Below are 13,262 nucleotides of genomic sequence, written 5' to 3' on the forward strand. Positions count from 1 at the left end.
TATAAACTCTCTCTGCCCCAGGATGAGACTCCATAGCTGGCTCCTGGGATGGGGAAGTGCCTGGAACCAGAGGCAGTCCTGGTTGGGAAGGGTGCCTTTATCTCTCTCTAGGCCCTGAGTGACAGGCATGGAAAGATGTCTCAGAGAGGGACAGCCTTCCCCTCCACGAGCCTCTAGTAAGAGCGCTCTTCCCACACCTGGCTCTTCCTTCCTGCCTCCAAGATAGCTTGCTAAGCACCTACTCAGCACCTATCCCTGTCTGGAGTGGCCAGCCCCCTTCGACTCCTTCTAGCTGTGACTAGCTGCCCCCAGTGACTAAGACGGTCAGAGGCCTAGAATTGGCAAGGCCCATGTTATCTAAAAGCCCATTGTGTGCTGTGTTCCCCAAAGCTTCCCCATTGCACACACCCCAGAAAGCAGGTCCAGTGTCTCCACTGTGCAGATGAGGAATCTGGGCACTGAGCTGTCCAAGAGTGGGGTCATTCTGAGGCCAGGGTCTATTTTTCTATCTGTGTGTATGTACACATGTTGTTCATGTGTGTGCTCAGGTGCACACTCGTGTGTGCTTACATATGTGGAAGCCAGACATCAACATCTACGCAAATCACTTGTCACGAGAGAGAGGGAGGGAGGGAGGGAGGGAGAGAGAGAGACTCTCACTGAACACAAAACTCACAATTCAGTTCTAAGCTGACCAGTAAGACCTGGGGGTCCTCCAGTCTCTGCCTCCCCAGGAGTGTGGCACCGTGCCTGGATTTTTACATCACTCTGGTGGCCACAGGTCCTCATGCTTGTAAGCAAGACTTTTCCCAACTGAATCATCCCCTCAGCCCTTAGGGACTGAGCCCTGGCACTGTGCCCACTGTGCGGAAGACCCCTGTGCACTCATCCAAGAGAGATGGCCTTTTATGCGCGCAGCTCTCTTGTGCGGACCAGGACTCAACTGCCAGGACCTCGAGATCCTTGGTATACTGGGTCCACAGAGGCTGCCCCTCAGCTTCCTTTGCACCCCAAGTCTGCTAGCTCTACCTCAGGAGGATTTGATTTGGTACTGGGGAACCCTGTAGCTCAATGCATACTTCTCTGGGGGTTTGCAGTGGGCTGGCCCTTCAGCAGCTCCCAGACTCTGGGAAATGGTCGATTGAGTTACACAGCACACAGCCCGCTGCCCAGCTTCTGCCTCCTTCGTCACATGAGGTCACAGTGTCCCTTTGCGTGGGTCCGGTTACCCACCGGACATTCCAGCATGCCCAGAGAAATACCATTCCTCTTTTAGGGACCGCCGAGCATCAAAGCCCTGCACAGATCACTCTTATTCTCTGGGAGGAGATAATGGCTCCTTGCTTCCATGCAGGCACCCGACCACAGCTCCAGAGTCCAGCAGGAATTTGGAAGTGACACTTTAAAGAAAGTCATTCATGGGGAAATGAGTTATTTTTGTTGCAAAGACAATGGGGTCGGTGGACATTAGAGTGAAGAGAGAAGAAAGGTCGCTCCCGCCCCCCACCCCTCCCTGCCAATCACTCTGGCTCCTGGGTTTTGTGTCTTCTTTGGCCGCAGGTAATGGCTGGTGTCATGTTTTCAAGTGAAGATGTGTATATATCTGCTCCTCCATTTGAGAGGATCCACATATGATTCCAGGTGCTCCTGGTTTCTGCCCTTGCATTCCTTGAGGGGCACACAGTCCTTACTCTCTGGGCGCTTCAGTAAAAGTCCTGAAGGAGGAGTGGGTCCAGGTGATGCTCCGCCTTTACCAGGAGCACTGCCTCCTGCTGCTGAGCATCTGTAGGCAGGTTGCTTGAGCTCTCTGAGCTTCAGTTTTTCTGGGGGAAAAAAAGTGTAGCTGGTCCCTACCCACTAGGATGGGGTTAAATGAGCTAATATTTATTTGAAACAGGGTCTTTCTATGTTACCCTGACTGGCCTGGAACTTGCTACAGCCTCGAATTTACAGAGCTCCACCTGTTTCTGCCTCATGAGTCCTGGGGTTAAAGGCATACACCACCATGCTCAGCGATATGTCTCTGTAATTATACATTTATTATTGACTGATTGATTGTGTGTATGTATATATGTGTACATATATGCATGCCACAAAGCTGTATGGAGGTCAGAAGATAATGCTGTTTGATTGAGTGTGAGATGGAGGAAGGGATCTCCCTATTGTTGGCTCATGTATGTCTGCCTGTAATCTCAGCACTAAGAAGATGAGGCTAGAGGATTGTCATAAGTTGGGAGCTAGCCTCAGCTACATAGAGAGTTCCAGTCCAGCTAAAGCTAAAGTGGAATACTGTCTCAAAAGAGTCAAAAGCTTAAACCCAAACAATCCCTGAGGAAACTCAGGGCAGCAAGAGCGCAAAGCATCTGCTGACATCACCCTCACTCTCCGAGCAGAGAAACACTTTGATGCATGCATGCTCCAGCGGCGTTTTTTCTGCTCTTGCCCAGTCCAGGGTGACCCAGGGCGTGGTGCCATCTGTACTCAGTTAACCTAGGAACACCCCACAAGCCAACCTAACCTAGACAGTCCCTCACTGCTCTGCCCTTCCCAGCTCATCCTAGGTTGTGTCTGGTTGACAGAACTACCCACCATGGACCACTAGGAGGTTCACACAGCCGGGTCTGGTTCATCCCCGACCTGCTGTCCACACAGCCTGCTTCCTCCTGAGCTGACCTGGGTTTCAGGGCTGTTGTGGGAACTGTGTGAGTGACTGTTAAACAGCCTCTGGGAAACAAGGTGTCTGTCCCCACTGCTGCTAACAAGCCAGTTTGGGCCTCAGCACCACAGCTGAGCACATTACCTCTGATTCCACCAGTCAGAACAAGGAGAACGGCTGCATGCCAGCTCTCTCAGGCTGCTTGGCCACAGCTGGAAGGACAGGAAGCTTGAGAGAAGAGGACAACAGATGGAAACAGAAGGTGAGAAGGCTGCTTGGCTCCCATGTGTGGTGCTACTTCAGGCTTAACCAGTTGGGCCTGGGGCTGCCATGCTGGACTCTGGGGCATGTGGGGTGGGGGTGGGGGCTTTGGCCTTAGAGCAAGCTTTGCTATGAAACAAAGCAGGGGCCGTAGGGCTTTCTGGGAGGGGGGGAGCCTCTGTTGCCACCCGCAGTCACTCCCATCCAATCCTGTTTGTTACGAACAAAACACAGTCACCACGGCTTGAGAGGAGGGGACACAAAACCACTTCTCCATGGGAGGAGGATCAAAGAACTTATGGTCATTTTTAAAAACCCCATCAAGACTCTACCCGAGGAGGACCAGTGAATGACAAGGGTGTCTTAGTATCCAGGACCTTGTTGCCAGGGGTTATATGAGCTGATGGAGAGAACCCAGATGCCCTCAGACCAAGGACAGTCTCCATGACACCCATGCTCTGTGCCATGCCCTACCAGATCATCCAAGGCACCTGCCCTCTGCCTTCTTGGCAGCATCCCTGTGTCCCAGGTCCACCCCCACCTCTAGCTGCCCTGCCTAGCCAATGGAACATCTTCCTGCTCAGGGTGTCAACTAAGGTGAGACAAACTACCCAGGCACAGACTTTCCTTATCCAGTTCTGCCATTTTCAGAATGGTTTTTCTTTCTTTGTTTGTTTGTTTGTTTTGTTTTGTTTTTTGTTTTTTCGAGACAGGGTTTCTCTGTAGTTTTGGAACCTGTCCTGGAACTAGCTCTTGTGGACCAGGCTGGCCTCGAACTCACAGAGATCTGCCTGCCTCTGCCTCCCAAGGGTTAAAGGTGTGCTCCACCACTGCCCAGCTTTAGAAAGTCTTAAACTCTGACCTCACTGCTGATACAAGACAGCCAGCTGTTGCTGCCAGCAAAGGGTCAGTCACCTGCCAGCCTGCTGCACAGGATCCATTTAGCATCTGCCTGGTAGGTGACCATAGACCCTGCGGGCAGCATCACAGAGAGAGCAATTTCTCCGGGCCCTCCAGACAGCTGTCCTCTGCTCTACCTCCACGCTGTGGAGCAAGCCTGTGACATTCTGGAGGGATGGTGGCTTCAGAGATCATTCATAAGGACTTCTCCCAACCCTGCTTCCTTCCCCAAACTTAGCTGAGTCAAACACCTGAGACAGCAGGGGTAATCATGTGGCGGGGTGGCCTCATGGGCACCCACCAGGAGTCAGAGGTGTCATTGTCTCTGCTTTATAGAAAAGGAATCTGAGACTCAGAACCAGGGCCACTCAGAGCCTCCTGGGCACCAGAAAGAACCCATGATCTAAAGTCAACTGAGAATCTCCCAGCCAATCCTTGATCATTGTTCTTTCCTGCCTCTGCCACCCAGAGTCTGCCAAACTAACCTTGGCTATACACTATCGCCATGGAGACAGGGCATGAGCCAAACCTCGAATGGCTTTATTTGGTCTTATGAGTTCTTTTCTTTAAAGATAGGATCCTATGTAGCCCAGTCGGCCTTCTGATTCATGAACTTTTTATTTGAGACAGGATCTCATTTAGCTTAGGATTGTCTGTGGAGCCCAGGCTAGCTTTGAAGTCTGCCCTCCTGCTTTACCTCCTGAGTGTTAAGAGTATAGATTTGTACATCTGTGCTCTGTTCATGAGCTGAGGACTGAACTAAGGGCCCTGTGCACGCTAGGTGAGCCCTCTCCCTACTGAGCCGCATCCCCAGCCCACTTCATGGAGGAGGCTCTGAAGCCCAGGGAGACAGGGCAAGGGACCGAGTCTCCCTTCCTTGGCCAGTGTTGGGCCAGACCCACTTGGCCTCAAGCCTCACGTTCTTCTTTCCTGTACCAGGCAGAACAGGTGGACAAGGAATCTTTATCCACCCTCATGGTGCCTGGAAACTGAGGCATGGAAATTCCCTAGTTGGCACAAGGTCCATGGGCCTGGGAGCTCACGGCACTCGTTTCTCCAAAGGTCCTCCACTGTGGTCTGGCAGGTGTGCAGGCTGAGAGTGTGGTGGCTCTGGTGGCCCGCCTCCAGGCTGACCCAGCTGGCTCAGGCTGGAGACAAGCCATTCTGCCTGGGAGCCTCCAGGGGCCAGAGAAGCTGCTGCAGCCTCCTGTGGGAACCAAGAACAAAGGCCAGGTGAGGAGCCAGCCACCACTCTCCCCAGAGCAGACCCCCGGCTGGCAGCCCGGCTCAGTGTCATCCTTGAGAGTCAGGGTCACAGGCCAATCTTCCCTCCTTTCAGAGAGCCACTGGGAGCTCTCAGAGTAGCTTCCCCTTGCTGAAGCCCCTCGAAGCCCCTTTGTTGTGACGCTCTCTTACAATATCAAAGCTTCAGGGCCACAATGCCACTGAAAGCTGAGTCACCTAGGTTCTGTGACACCACCAGGTCCCTCCTGCCGCCCTTGCGCTCCCAGCGCCAGATGAAAAGGAAAACACCAGCCATGGGTGGGACGGCGAAGCTTGGGGAGGCCCCTCAATGCATAAAGGGGCCTTGTTTTCAAATCAAAAGGGCTGAACAAAAAGCTGGGAGAAGAAAGGGCAGTCGGGGCAGCTGCTGTCTGGCGCACCTTTCTAGCCCGGGTGCCAGGCTGGCAGGGTAGCCCCTCCTCCTCCCTGCATAGCGTCCCTTTGGGCCCAGACTACTGCAGATCTGGGTCCAGGAGAGGGACAGCTGGTTTTGTGGGGTGGGGTCAGAGTCAGATGAGTGGTCGAGCAGCTGTACCTTCCGGAGTCAGGGACCAGAGAGAGTGGAGGCCTGGGCAGGCAGCCTGGCAATTGGGAGATTGGAGGTCTAGGCAGCCTGGCACCCGTCCCTAGCAAAGTAGCCGTCACACTGACAATGGCATAGCAAGAGGGTCAAGAGTATCACTGTAACAACCCACCTGAGCAGACATTATGGCAATAGCTAAAGTGTCCAAGTTGGGTGACCAGTCCCTGTGATGTCCTCAGTGGTGGAGAGAGCAGGAATGTTCAGGAACCATCCCCTCATGTCAGTGTCAAGCTGGACACCCACCGACCTTTCCTCAGACAGTAACGTGAGCCTAATCTACATCACAGGAAGATGCCTAAAGGTCAGGGGAGCACCTTTAGCTGGGGAGCTAGACATCTAGATCTGGGGCCAGAGCCAGGTCTCCAGGCTGGTGTACTGTGGATGAGGTAGGAGGTCAGTGTGGGGAGGAGGAGGCCATGCTGCCAGAACAAAGGTTCTCAGCCTGTGGGTCATGACCCCATTGGGGGGTCAAATGACCCTTTCACAGGAGCTGCAGTTCAGATATCCTGCATATCAGATATTTGTATTACGAGTCATAACAGTAGCAAAATCATAGTTATGAAGTAGCAAAAAATAATTTTATGGTTGGGGGTCACCACAACATGAGGGTCACAGCACTAGGAATGTTGAGAAAAACTGTGTCAGAGAGTTGACCAACTGACCAATGAGAACTCTCTGCCCAAGTTAGATTGTTGTTCTTTTCTTTAAACCACTTTATTTATATTTATTTGTTTGTTTGTCTTGAGACAGGTCTTACTATGCCGCCTTGACTGGCCTGGAATTCACTATGTAGATATGTAGACCAGGCTGGCCTTGAACTCATAGAGATCTGCCTGCCCGTGCCTCTGCTTTCTGATTAAAGGCATGGACCCAGCTATTTACTTTTTTGAAACAGGGTTTCGTGTAGCCCAGGCTGGACTTGAACTTGCTGTGCAGCCAAGGAAGATTCTGAGTTTCTGATCCTTCTGCCTCAGCCGCTCCAGAGCCGGGATGGCAGCCAGCACACCTTGTTGAAACCCAGAGCTTCGTGTGTGCCAGGAAAGTGCTCTACCAGTTGAGCCATAGCCCCACCTCCAGGCTGAACCCTTGGAGATGGGGTCCAACAGGGATCCTCATGCAGCCACTAATTCCGTAATCCTGAAAACCCAAAGCACATCAGCCAAACCGGCTCAGGAACTGCAGCTGGTGAATTCACCAGGCCTCGTATCTCCAGGCCCTGACTTTGCCAGATGTTCTTTGAGGGTGGAATGTCTATACCCTAGATCCCAAGTCTGCAAAGTGTGGACATTAACGAATGCTTAAGGGTGATTGTCGGCATTGGAAGGCAGGTGGCAGCTGCTAGGGCCACAGCTGCCCATGGTTATCTCTAGGATCCCCAGGCTCTTCCTTCTAAGGGGCTCGAGGGGAACGGGCTTGGCCCAGTCCCCAGTCCACTTGTACCACTGAGCTGGGTGAACACCTTGTGCCTTATTACACAGAGAGCCACACAAGTGCCCAGGTCTTCTCTGATTGTGCTGGTGATGCACGCTGGGACGACTGGGCAGCAAAAGCCAGGCTCCTCCCCCCACCATCACAGACTTTTCTTGTTTTGTTTTATTTTGTAAATTGCCTTTCTAAAAGCACCCTGGACGGCTTTGATAGTCAGGCCCCACCCAGGGAGCCTCTTTGAAGAACAGTCTCAGTCCACAAGACTGGCTGGAGTTGCAGTCTCAAGCCCTGGGAACAAATGTGGAGGAGGGACTCCTGCCTCCAGGTCCATTCTTAGAACAGTGTGGTCAGCAGTCACTGAATGGGCATGGATAGAGAGGTGGGTGTTGCTAAGAGCAGGGAGGCCGCTTTTCATTTCAGGGTGACACTTTCCAGCCATGTGCTGAGAGCAGGTCAATCAGCCCTTGTGAGCCTCAGTTGCTCCCCTTTCAAGTAGAATGGGTGAGAAACGAACACCATGGAGGAAGAATGGAGTGGCACCCATGGCAGGCAAGTGTGTACCTGGTCTAGGAGATGTTCACGGGCATTGTGGTAATGGTGGGGTAAGGACAATGGCAATGCTTCTGTCACTGGTGAAGATGGGAGACGTTGGTGAAGAAGATGGTGGTGGTGATGTTAGTGATAAAATGGTTTTGTTGACAGAGATCATGGTGGTGGTGACAGAGATGGTGATGATGAAGAGGGTGGAGATGATGATGGTGATGGAGATGGTGGTGGTGATGATGATGATGACGAAGATGGTGTTGTTGGAGATGATGATGTGGTCAGCTTGACGGTAGTGGTGGTGAAGATGGTGGTAGGGATGGAGATGAAGACAGACAGTGATGGTGATGAGGAAACTGGATGAACAGAGCATAATTAGTGAAGACAGGGAGAGCTATGACAACCTTGTAGTGTTAAGAAAATAACAATAAGCCGGGCAGTGGTGGTGCATGCCTTTAATCCCAGCACTCAGGAGGTAGAGGCAGGTAGATTTCTTTGAGGTCAGCCTGGTCTAGGAGCTAGTTCCAGGACAGGCCCCAAAGCTACAGAGAAACCCTGTCTCAAAAAACCAAAAAAAAAGGAAAAAAGAAAAGAAAAAAATGATATGAGAGTGAAGCTGAAGGTGGTAAAGCTGATGCTCACCCAGAGGCCTGTTTGCAGTCTTGTTATTCCAGCTATTGGGACAAAGATAGGAGAATCACAGGTTCCATATCAACATAAAAAAGATGACTTGTGGTGTAGAGCCCTGGTAAAGGATTTGTCTAACAAATACAAGACCTTGGGTTTAATTCCAAGTTTCAAGTAATTTGAGAAAAGTTGATGAAGGTGAGAATGGAGATGAAGAAGATGGAGGTGGGGAGGAAGGAGATGAGGAGGATATGTGTATGGGGAGGAGGGAGATAAGAAGGACTAACATAGAAATTGGAGGATGGAGATGGAGAGGATAGGTGGGGAGATGATAGGGATGGGAGGATAGGAATGGGGAGGATGGACATGGAGATTAGGAGGGTGGGAATATGGAGGATGGAGGCAGGGAGATGATGGGGAGGATGGAAAGATGAGTGTGAGGAGGAGGAGGATGGGACGGATAGAAAGAGAGATGTAGGGATGGAAAAGATGAGGGTGGGGAGGAGGATGGACAGGGAAACTGTGGTGATGAGAAGGAGGGAGATGGGGAGGGTGGGGATGGGCATGGGGAGGATGGACAGGAAGATGATGGGGAAAAGGGATATGGGGAGGATTAAGATGGGGAGGAGGGAGATGGGGAGCAGAGGGATGGAGAGGATAGAAAGGGAGATGATGGGGATGGGGAGCATGAGGATGGAGATTAGGAGGATGAAGTTGCTGCTATTGGAGCCCTGGTACCACTCTACATCTGAACAGGTAAAGGAAAGAGAGGGGACAATCCAAGTCCATAACAAAGTAGACACAGAGCCAGCCCAAGGTCCCCAAACTCCCAAGCTCTCCTTCTATTGTGTCTTCCAGTTGGACTGAAATGTAAGCTATTGGTCCAAGGACTCATAGGTGCTCAGAATATGTGTAGCAGCTTCCAGCTTCGTCTCCCATGTGTATCTTTCTCCCTTTATTCTGTGCAACAGAAACCTTTCTGTTTGGTGTGACCATGTGACTGAGGTCTTCTAGACAGGCTTTAGTTTTATGGGTTTTTTTTTTTTTGATTTTTCGAGACAGGGTTTCTCCATAGCTTTTGGTTCCTGTCCTGGAACTAGCTCTTGTAGACCAGGCTGGCCTCGAACTCACAGAGATCCACCTGCCTCTGCCTCCCGAGTGCTGGGATTAAAGGCGTGCGCCACCACCGCCAGGCTAGTTTTATGTTTTTATGTGTGTTTGTGTATGCACAGATGCATGTGTGTGATTGGAAGAAAGAGTCCATCTTGAGTGTCTTTCTACAGGACCCATATACTTTAGTTTTGGACACAGGTTCTGTCATTGGGACTTAGTGCTCACCAATTAGTGTCCAAGTTGACTGGCCAGTGAGACCCAGGGAGCCTCCTGTGTCCTCCCCAGAACTGGGGTGACAAGTGTGCACCTGATGTCTGTTTTGTTTTTTGGACTTATTTGTTTGGTGTGTGTGTGTGAAAATGCTGAGGCGCCAACTCAGTTTGCACAGCAATCACTTCACCCACTGAGCTATGTCCATAACCCTAGGTTGGCTTTTAAAATAATAATGCTTTTGTGGTGGGGGTTGTAGCTCAGTGGTGAGTGGCATCTATGAGGCCCTGGGCTTGATCTCCATTGTGTGTGTAACACACACACACACACACACACACACAATTTTAAAAAGTATTAAAGGCTACATCTGACTTTCAGGCTCTAGAAAGGTGGTAGACAGCAGCTAGGAGGTCTCTGGGGTCTTCCAGATTTCAGGGGCAATTGCTGAGCCTTCAGGAGCCTGTATAATACCAGCCAGGCACCTTAGGGCTCCCAGTGCTCAGCAGAGAGAGATGCTTTGCCTTCCACATCCCCAAAGGGACTAGATGTGATTATCCTGAGAAGCAAGAGGTAGTGTGTCTAGTCAGACAGATATGGCGCTGTGTAAATATTTGGAAAATTGGGTGTGATGTGTAAGTACAAGAACAAACCCATTCCCCTTTCACCCCCTGATTCTTTGGATAATGAAGTGGGAACACCCACTTGTTTGTTTATCTGCTCATAGGCAGGATGATGGGTTCTGCAAAGCCAAGGTAGAGGAACAAGATGGGAAAGGGAAGCCTGTCTGGCTTTAGTCCTTGAATCTGCACTCAGTTGACCTTGCAGCATAAACCCTGAGAAACCCACAAAATACCTGCTACCAACTGGATGTCTCCAGGGACAAAGGCCAGCTGGGAAGCACAGAAGCCCAACAGGTACTTGCTCCCATCTATCTTTGATTAGGGCTTGACATTAAAGGACATTGTAATTGGGTATAAATGTCCCACAGTCAAGACTAGCTACAAAGCCAGTTGTGGCAGCTCAAACCTGTTATGCTACTATTTGGGAAGCTGAGGCAGAAGGATTGTTGGGCTTAGAAAGCTATCTTGGCTACATAGTAATAGCCTGCTTAAAAAAATGAAACAAAACAAAACAAATTAACTCCCTTATCAGGTGTGGTTGTGCACTTTAATCCTAGCACTTGGGAGACAGAGGCAGGTGGATCGTTTTTGAGTTCAAGGCCAGCCTGGTCTACATAGTGAATTATAGGCTAGCCGAGGCTACACAGTGAGATTCTAACTCAAATATAAAAACTCTCAAACAAACAAAATCCAACAAAGCCAAGCCAGTGAGTGACTGGGGTGAAAAGCCATAGATCTCTATGCCCTGCTTCTCTTTGTAAACATTGTGTTTCTCCCTGATTTCCTCCTGTCTGATTCCTGGCTCCAGGCTACTGAGTGTCAAGGTGGGGAGGAGTTCCACGAAGAGGGAGGAGTTCCCTACAAAGAATTCTGAAAGTCTTCTCTGCATCATGACCCTTACTGTTGAGCTTTTAAGGGCACAGAGGCTCTTTCTGGCACTAATCAATTGGTGCCCTTACCCATGATCTCAGTCACACATGCCCAAGGCCATTAACTCCATGATGCACCTTTGCTTGTTTTGAGTTCCATGACTCTCAGGCAGGAAGAGTGCTGTCCTTCAGGTGATATACCATTCATGCCAGGATCTCACCAAGGTCCTGACTGCTCATGTCACTTTATCCTTGCCACATCTTCACCATACAGTATCTGTGATCTTCCTTTTGCAGATGAGGAAACAGAGGCTCAAATCAGTGATGACTTGTGTCTGACTTTGGCCACATTTCTTCTTCCTGTCTCTTGACATTCATCCATGTGATCTCCCAGTGGATACTATTACTTGCCCCACCATGTTCCCACAGACACCAGCTCTGCCTCCTAGGAAGACTTCTGGTGATGGCAAGATTTCTTCCTTCCCTCCTTCCTTCCTTCCCCCTCTGCCTCTCTCCTTTTCTTTCTTCCTTTCTTCTTTTCTCCTCCTTCATTCTCTCCCTCCCTCCCCTTCCTTCTTTTATTTTTCCTTTAAAAAGTATTGCTTTAATTTGTGTGTGTGTGTGTCTTTGTCTGTGCATGTACACATGTGTATGTGTGCTAGTGTATGTATACCATGGCATATGTGTTGAGGTCAGAAGACAACTTTCAAAGGTTGGTTCTCTCTTTATCTGTGACAGAGTCTCTTGTTACTTCTCCCACTTTATTCTCCAGATCACTGGTCCATGAACTTCCGAGCAATTCTCTTGCCTCCACTTCCCGTTTCACCTTGGGAGAACTAGAGTTACAGGTTCACACTGCCACATTTGACTCTTTTCTTTATTATAATTACCTTTTTGTTTGTTTACTTGTTTGTTTGTTTGAGACATTGTTTCTCTGTACAATAGCTATGACTGTCCTAGAACTCACTCTGTAGACCAGGCTGGCCTCGAACTCACAGAGATCCGCCTGCCTCTGCCTCCTGAGTGCTGGGATTAAAGGTGTGCACCACCACTGCCTGGCATAATTACTATTTTCACGTGGGTTCTGGGGACTGAACTCAGCTTGTCAGGCTTGGGTGGCAATCGCTTTTACCCTCTGAGCCATCCCAGAGGGCAATGCCCCTTCTTTCCTCTCACTTTCTGTCTTTGAGACTGAGTCTTGCTGTGTAGGTCAGGCTATCCTCTAACTTCTTCACCCACTGAACCACATTTCCAGCTCTGAAAGCAGAATTTCTTCACTCCACAGAGCTTTTTGTTGTTTTAATTTGAAAATAATTTCCAACTTAAAGAAAATTTGCACAAGTCACAACTACGAGCTCCCCTCCCGCAATGTCCTTGAACACATACCTCTCACTTGAGCACAAGGCAGTGCAGCTGAGGAAGGGAGTCACCCCAAGCTGCTCCCACCACCGGCATCACCCTGAGCTCCTAAGTCCCTTCTTGTGTCCCCATCTGTTCCAGGTAGGGTCCCCTTGTTCCTTAGCCTACTCTGTCTCCTTAGTGTCCTCTCTCTGGGACACTTCTTTAACTTTTCCTGGATTTTCCCATCTTCCACATGGTTGAATTGTACCTGTTGGTCACTGGGTGGAACGTTCCTCAGTTTGGGTTTAGCGGTTTTCGTTTTGTGGTTGGAATCCCTCCATCTTTACCTCCAGCCCCTGCCCTAGTAGTAGGTGTTGCCCAGAGCTAACTTCTGAGACAAGCAGCCGATATCCTCTTAAGACTTGTTGCTCTATCTGCTTGCAAAAGAGAGGTTGACTGTCATCATCCTTCCATGGAAGAAGGGTCTGGGGAGGGTTTCAGGATCGTCACATCAGAGTCCTCTTCTCCAGATACTGGTATGCAATTCTGATCCAATTTGCCTATGACTTAGAGTTCAAAGGCCAAGAAAGCAAGGCTGGGCTCCATCAGGTGACTATGCTGGGTGAAGAATTTCTAGTGCAGCTGCTTTGGGGTCACCCACGCTTGTGCCACCTACCCCCTCATCAATGCCCTGTAAGTGAGCCTAACAAACTCATTGCTTCCCCTGCAGTTCTTTGGTGGAACTAAACTTTGATTTGTCATTGGGACTTTAGAAGGGCATGTTGCTGCTACCCAGGGAGAAAATTTTCAAAACAATAATATTGGGG

Source organism: Microtus oregoni, unplaced genomic scaffold, assembly GCF_018167655.1.
Source record: "Microtus oregoni isolate MIOR12 unplaced genomic scaffold, Mior012 000016F_ref0000370, whole genome shotgun sequence".
NCBI classification, from domain to species: domain Eukaryota; kingdom Metazoa; phylum Chordata; class Mammalia; order Rodentia; family Cricetidae; genus Microtus; species Microtus oregoni.